General features: G+C 45.7%; 1 long non-coding RNA gene across 4 annotated transcripts in view; it reads right to left on the bottom strand.

Moving 5' to 3' along the window:
* Nucleotides 1-538: 538 nt before the first annotated feature.
* The window catches only part of LOC130255217 (uncharacterized), a 42007-nt gene continuing 35763 nt past the window's right edge, over nucleotides 539-6782 (bottom strand). For 3 of the 4 annotated variants that reach the window (XR_008840877.1, XR_008840876.1, XR_008840879.1), the window contains one exon: nucleotides 545-1099. This is a non-coding gene — a long non-coding RNA (uncharacterized LOC130255217). Of the gene's footprint in view, nucleotides 1100-6782 lie in introns of all 4 variants that reach the window. The other variant, XR_008840878.1, reaches the window with a different exon arrangement.

Raw genomic sequence — 6782 nt, 5'->3', positions numbered from 1 at the left:
AAAGCTTTTGGATGCTGTGTATGCCAACATGAATGCCATATACACAAACACTTTTTATAGCTCCTTGTTTTCCCTTTTGCTTAGCACTGAATAAAGGTTTGACTCCTGTGTCCAAGAGCCAAGCTTCTCTCATGGCTTATGGACTATGAAAGAACTGGATTGGGGTAGAAATCCCAAAATTTCATTTATTTCTGGCTGCAGGAGCTTCAAGGGAGTTGTGCTGTCTTTTGTCTGTGCCTCCAGAGAGGCACAAACCAGGATGAGCTGAGCTCCTGTTACCATCCACAGGCACAGGAATATTTCAGAAAGGATGGTCAGAGGGATGCTGCCACCACCTCCCAGCCTGGATCATTTCCTTCCATCAGAATTTGGTGACCCCCCAGCCAGAGCTGGCAAAAGGGAGGGTGAGAACAAACACTCCCTGAATCTGCTGAAGTCAAACCACATCGTTAAACCTCAGCAGCATCTCCCCATCCCCTCTGCTCAGAGCCTGGGGATTTACACAAAGAAAAACCTCACATCTTCAGATACAAGTATTTATTTGCAGGTGCTAAATGATTTCTTGATTAATTCTGCAACCTGCTGCTCACTCTCTGTTTGCTGCTCCTCTGAGAAAGTCTTTTTTAGCTCGACAAAGAACTTCCAGGCTGGAATGTGCCTGGTGTAGGCAGCAGGGCAGTAATTGGCTTGAAAAACAAAACAGTGAGGGAGAACATGAAGCTAATCTGAAACCCTTTAAGGCAGATAAAGGCTTTGCTTTACCATGGGCACATGCCTCAGCTTTTCCAAGCCTGACAGAGAAGCATCATCACCTAGGAAAAGCTTTATTCAGAAAAACAAGAGAGCTGTGCAATTTATTACCTCTTCCCATGGAAATTAAGCAGTAAAAAGAAGACAATCAGGTCTGTGACAATTTAATTATCACCTTCCTAAGGTGGCTGCACCACCCTGACCCTTTTGGGGAGCCCAGGAACTGACCAAGAGTGGCTGGGAAGTCAGGAGCAAAACACCTCCATCCTCTGGAGACAGCATCCTCTTCCTGAGCATTGCCTTCTTAGTGTGGAATTCGAATTCCAGGCCAGGAATCCAGACAAATACACTAAAAATAAAAATTAAAAAAAAAAAAAAAATTAAAAATTTTTTAAAAAAATTAAAAAATTAAAAAATTAAAAAAAAATTTTTTTTTTTTGCAGCTCCCTGTTAGTGGTCCATACCTAGGGAAACACATCAAGGATGGGCCTGTCTATCAGGCCTGAGGAATTCCCTTTTTTTGTTCTATCAGGGATGCCAGAGCTGGAGGTACAACTCACAGGAATTATGCATTTTCCAGAAAGGAAGGGGCAGGGAGACTCCTCTGGCAACATAAGTCAGTTCAGATGGTGCTGCCTTACAGGCCTCTTCCTTTAAATTGATTAATAATGACACATTTAAATGGACAACATAAATTAATTTCTGAATTGCACCATTAGTAAGTAATTAATTTCTTTGCTCTGTGAAACTAAGATATCACTGTTATCTAAATCTATAAAGAGAAGAAATGCTGAACGAGGACTCCATTAATGTAAAAATTGATTTTTCCATTTACCCTCTTCTGAGGGTTTTTTTTTTCCCCCTCTCCCTCCCTCCAATGCATTTATTTTTCAAGTGGCTGGGGATGGGGAGAGTAACCTAATTTATATTTCCAGTGGTAATCAAAAGATCATGCATGCTCATTTCAACCAAATGATGTCATTATGAAGGCTGTTAAAGCTGGGGTTGCCTTGGAAACACAAAATACTGATGGTTGAGGTTGGACTTTGGAGTCCTGGGCAGGCAGCAATGAGCAAATGGTGTGGCCAGACCTGGGATCTGGGACTTGCAAAGACCAGAAACATCACAAACCAAGATGTGCTTGTCCCCCCTACAGTCCAGGATCCATCAGGCAAGAACACTTTGAGTAATTTTAAAACCAACAAGAAATGCAGCTGACTTTCTATCTATATTACTCCAAGAAGAAAAAGCCTTGATTTTTTTTTTTTTTTTTTTTTTTTCCCCATGCAGGGGATATTTCCCTGGCTCTTGTGCTGAGATTGTTTGAGGCAGCTTGCATGGGAGGGATGCCAAGAAACAGTGACAGGGGTCAGGCAGCAGGGTTGGGGCTGGAAAACCAAAGGATGAAGAACTGATGCTGCAGTTTTGGGACAGCTCCTGGGCCTCTTCAGCCACTTCTGCTCCTCCCAGTTCAAGGCACTGGGAGAGGAAGCTTGGGAATTTATTAAAGAGGGCAAAACAAAACCTGCATGTGGGATGAAACATTTATTGTCTGTGCAAGGAGTGTTAAATGAACCCATCTCAGCTTCTCAATGAATATCTGGATGTCCCCAGCCACCACTGGGGATTTTTTCCCTTTGCTGAGTGGGTAATGACATTAACACCACCCTGTGATCCCTCCCTTCCCTTACTGAGTCACCTTCCCCTCCCACTCAGGAGTTTCTTTTAAGGTTCATCAATGGAAATCGTTTGAAAAAGAATGAAAAGAACGTTTCTTTGAATATTTATTCGCCCTTTGTGGGAGCAATCTCAGCAAGGAAAAGTCAGTGTGAATAACAGGAATTGCAAATACCAGCAAAGCAGCTCCCTGGTTTTCATTCAGCAGAATATTTGCACAGGCTCCTGGGAGAATTATTAGCCAAGGTAATACAAAATCCCATGTAGCATCAACACTTTGGATACTCCATGATCCTGCTTGTCCAAAGGAAAACATCTTTTCCTGAGAGCTGAGGGTCTGAGCTGGTGTGTTGGGGGGTTTTCTTCCTGGCTTGGGAAGAGTAGAGAAGGATTGGAAAAGTTTGGAGAGATGTTTTTGCCCCATTTCTGTGTCTATACAGAGCCTCATATTCCTTCTGCCTCTCCTCTCCCATCCACTCTCTCTCCCTCAAGCTGGAATGAACAAGCTCAGCTTCCTTCAGAAATCAAAAAGAAAAAAAAATAAAAATAAAAAATAAGCAGGGGGGAAAGATGTGGCCAAGCAGCCAGAACTGATGGAGCCAAGGAAAAGCAGGGGACTCACAGGGCAGAGCCAGCTGAGGAGCAGCTCATGGCAGAACTTTCTACCACAGACAAAATTCCAGGTGGGATAGAAATGAGGACAAATTGCTGAGGAGCAGAGCCAAAACATCCTCCTGCCTGGGAAAGAAGAAGCAGGACAGCAGCATCCACTGCATTTTTGGGGGCCAGCAATAAAAGCACAGAGGTCTGTTTACTCACAATTAGCCTTTCTGGGCAAAAAAAAAAATCCCATGGAAGTTCATTCTTGCCATAGAATTTTATAGGGTGGCTCAGAAACTTATGGGAAGGATATTACCTTGCCCAGGTTTTTAGAGCATTTCTCTAGAACCCTGTTGGTTTCAGCCCTGTTAAATTCAATAACTTCCCTAAGGGAGTGCTTGAAGTGTCAGGCTTGATGCAGTTATATAAAGGGATAAGGGAATAATGGTTAGACAGCACACAGGGATGGGAGAAGTGGTTTTGTGTGGCACCAGTCTTATTTAAGAGCAGTCTGAATTTGTAGATGAGGCTGATGAGGAAGTTGGAAGTGTAAAAGACAAAAGCCAGGCAGTGCTTTTAGGCAGGGCTGGGGTACCACAGAGACATGGGGATGCTTTCAGAGCAGAATTCTGAGTGGTTTTAGCTGTTTGCCTTGGTTCCATCAGGATGATGTCCCCTGGATTGTTCTTGCTATTCACAATGTGAGCTATGGGCACTGGGGCCCCTGTCCCAGCCTGTGCTCCTTGCTTTGCAATTAACACATCCTGCAATTATAAGCCATCCAAAACACTGAAGGCTTTAATATTTCTTCTAACACAGAATATTTGACTTCTAAATACTGTTGTCATTGCACCTTAAATCATTCTGACAGTGTGAACCGTGACTAATCCTTCTGAGTGCTGAGCACAGAAAGAAACCCAAATCAGCATCTGTCCAAGCACTCACCTCATCCTCTCCAGAAGGGGGAGGTGGATAAACACAGCCTTGAGGAGACAGAGGATGGGGAAAAGGGTGAGTGTCTCCTTCTGAGACCTGCTCTGGTCAGCAGACAGCCACAGTTTGAAGAGGAAAGGTGTGAGGTTGGCTTTATGATGTTGGGCTGCCAGGTTTCTAGGGGTACATGAACTGAATGATGGCTTTTCACTTCAAATATATAAAAAATCCCAGCACAATCAGGCAGGTCCAACTCCATTGCCTTCACTGAAAGAACCAAATAACATGGATTTTCCATGGCTAAAATGAGTGAAGCTTTCTGCTGCTGAGAATTTTCACCAGTGCTTCTGCTTCACAAACCACCTGCAACTCCCTCAGCCATTCCTGAGACCCTTCAGGCAGAGGCACCCCTTGACCTCAGCCTAATCCATCCCTGTTCCTGGCATCCTTCTGGCTGTTCTCACTCACTGTGTGGTGCTTTCCCAAATCTGGATCCAATGATGAGACATCATTGAGCAGCACCACCAGCAGCTCCTACTTTTCTAAAGGAAGGACAACTGCAGGAACTCTTCCCAGCCACCCAAATGCCTCATTTATCTCCAGTTAGCTCTTCCCAGCTTGGTGGAGATTTCCTGGTCTGTCATTCCACGCCCTTTTTACACCTTCTTTGTGTCCACCCTGCCCTGAACGCTCCATTTGTTTTGGCAGGAACGTCCCTGAGATTTACACCTGTAATTACCCAGGTAACCTTTCCCACAGGGAATTTTAAAATGGCCAGCGCTACAGCAAACTACACATTAAATGTGATTAATAAGACACCAAATGACACCTCCCTGCTTGTTAAGAGTGTCAGCTGGAGCATCCCTGGCTGACCCCACCACTGTGAGACACCCAGAAGTGGCCATTCCCTTTGGATACACCCTCTCCTCCCTGGGAATGCCCATGGGAGGGTTAGGGTGTGAACAACCAGAGGGTGACATGAAATTTCATGCAGGACTGAGATTTCTTCTTGCTCTTCTCATATCTTCTGGTGCTTGGCAGGCTGCACAGTGCTATCCATTACCTGCATGAAGCTGAGAAGAGAAAAGAGAAGAGAAGAGAAGAGAAGAGAAGAGAAGAGAAGAGAAGAGAAGAGAAGAGAAGAGAAGAGAAGAGAAGAGAAGAGAAGAGAAGAGAAGAGAAGAGAAGAGAAGAGAAGAGAAGAGAAGAGAAGAGAAGAGAAGAGAAGAGAAGAGAAGAGAAGAGAAGAGAAGAGAAGAGAAGAGAAGAGAGAAGAGAAGAGAAGAGAAGAGAAGAGAAGAGAAGAGAAGAGAAGAGAAGAGAAGAGAAGAGAAGAGAAGAGAAGAGAAGAGAAGAGAAGAGAAGAGAAGAGAAGAGAAGAGAAGAGAAGAGAAGAGAAGGAGAAAAAACAAAACCTCTCCTCAAGAGCCTCCCACTCCAGGTCTGAAAATCCGAGCAGGAATTGTCTCCCTCACAGGAAAGAAACAGGATTTTGGAGCTGGGAAATGGAAGCAGGGAAAAGAGCAGCTGCACTTTCTGCAGCTCCTGGATTCCAGGTGTGGAGCAAGGAAAGCAATGGATCACCTCAGGAGTGTGTAACTAGCTGCAAGTGCTCCAGGGTAATTACACATCCTGGACTTATTAGCTGTAATTACTGGGTTCTGTAATCTGCAGAACGTGTCACTGCAGCATGGGCAACCTCCAGCAGCCTAAATAGGATCAGGGAAGTTTCTTGTTTACCCTCCCACTTTTCCTGCCCCAGTGTTAGGTGATGTGCATCCTGCATCCCCCCAGGAGCCCTGCAGCCACCCCAGGCCATGGGAACAGACACAGCCCTGCCCTGCAGCTGGTTAAAGCCTTTTGTAAAAAGTTTGGCTCTCCCTCACACAGCCAAAATGTGGCATTCATACCCCAGCACTCCTTTGGATAAGCACCATTACACCAGGAGTGGCTGGAGCAGCTTCCAGCCCCTGCCTGCTGTCCCTCTGCTGCTGGGCACTGCCAGGACTCTGCCTTCAGCAGAAAAGGGAGGATTTAATGTCAGTGTGGGCTGCTCTTCACAGATGGGACTGGTGAGAGCCAGAGCAGGTTCCTGAGAGCATCACAGTGCACAGCAGTGAACAGGGTCAGGACTCTCCTGCCTTCCAGGCAGCTTTCTGCCCTCCCCAAATTCTGTCAGTCACTTCTCCTTTCACCCTGACTGATCTCCTGGCTGTGTTTCTCTCCAGCCTCCCCTGATTTTTGGGTCCCCCAGCCCCAGGTGGTTGCTCCAGTTCACCCCTGCATGCAGCAGGTTCCTCACAGCCCAGATCCTACTTTTGCCCCCCAAAATAAATAGAACCTCTCAATTAACATCCATCTCTGTTTCCAGATGAGGGCAAGCTGGCAGCTTGGCCAGAGCAGTGGGAAAGCCTGGGGTTCCCACACCTTGGACAATCGGTTCCCAGGGCAGATTAGCTTTGTCAGCACAGCTTTTATTTTTTTTTTTTTTTTTTTTTTTTCCAAAATCCCTTTAATTTCACCCCAGTGCACGAAAGGGAAAAGCCATTCTGCCCACCCATCCCTGCACAGAGGCCTCTCAGATCCAGGCTTTCCTAAAACCCAGGAGGTTGTAGCAAAGGACAAAGCTCAAGGATGAAGACAGCTCCAGAAAATTTGTCTCTGGTGTGATGCATCCAGAGCAGGGGCCACCAAATGGGCACAAATCGAGCCCAGACTGACCTGAATAAGCTCCATCTGCTGTGCCCAGGTTGTGCCTGACCCATCCTTGAGTGGTTTTTCTTTTTCCACAACATAGGTCTCTACAAATCTTTGCAGTCCAA

This window comes from Oenanthe melanoleuca, chromosome 6 (genome assembly GCF_029582105.1).
Source record: "Oenanthe melanoleuca isolate GR-GAL-2019-014 chromosome 6, OMel1.0, whole genome shotgun sequence".
Lineage (NCBI taxonomy): Eukaryota > Metazoa > Chordata > Aves > Passeriformes > Muscicapidae > Oenanthe > Oenanthe melanoleuca.
Note: the sequence above shows the minus strand (reverse complement) of the source record. Positions and strands in the feature narration are given on the sequence as shown.